This window comes from Lipotes vexillifer, unplaced genomic scaffold (assembly GCF_000442215.2).
Source record: "Lipotes vexillifer unplaced genomic scaffold, Lipotes_vexillifer_v1.1 scaffold1728, whole genome shotgun sequence".
NCBI classification, from domain to species: domain Eukaryota; kingdom Metazoa; phylum Chordata; class Mammalia; order Artiodactyla; family Lipotidae; genus Lipotes; species Lipotes vexillifer.
Window position 1 is genome coordinate 1,090,561 of NW_006784330.1, and position 368 is coordinate 1,090,928.

A 368-nucleotide genomic window follows, 5' to 3' on the forward strand; every position below is an offset into this window, starting at 1 on the left:
CATGGAATTTGAGCTGATTCTCCAGATGTACAGTGGCAGGAAAAGGCCATTATGATGTACATGTCTTTCTGTTCAGCTCAACTCCCTCAGTGATAAGGGAGGGTGCTGTGATATACCAGAAATGTGAAATTCACAGCAAGCAGCAAGTACACAAGGCAAGGCAAGTCCAAGGCATATCTCATTTAGCAGATAAAGATACAATGAATGACGTTCAGAGTCAAACAGTTTTCTATTTTATTAGCGAAAGGAAAAGTAGTCAAAGTTTCCTGCTCCTAGTGGTTCGTATCCCAAGCACCAAAAAAATTATACTGGGGCTTCCCTGGTGGCGCAGTGGTTGAGAGTCCGCCTGCCGATGCAGGGGACACGGG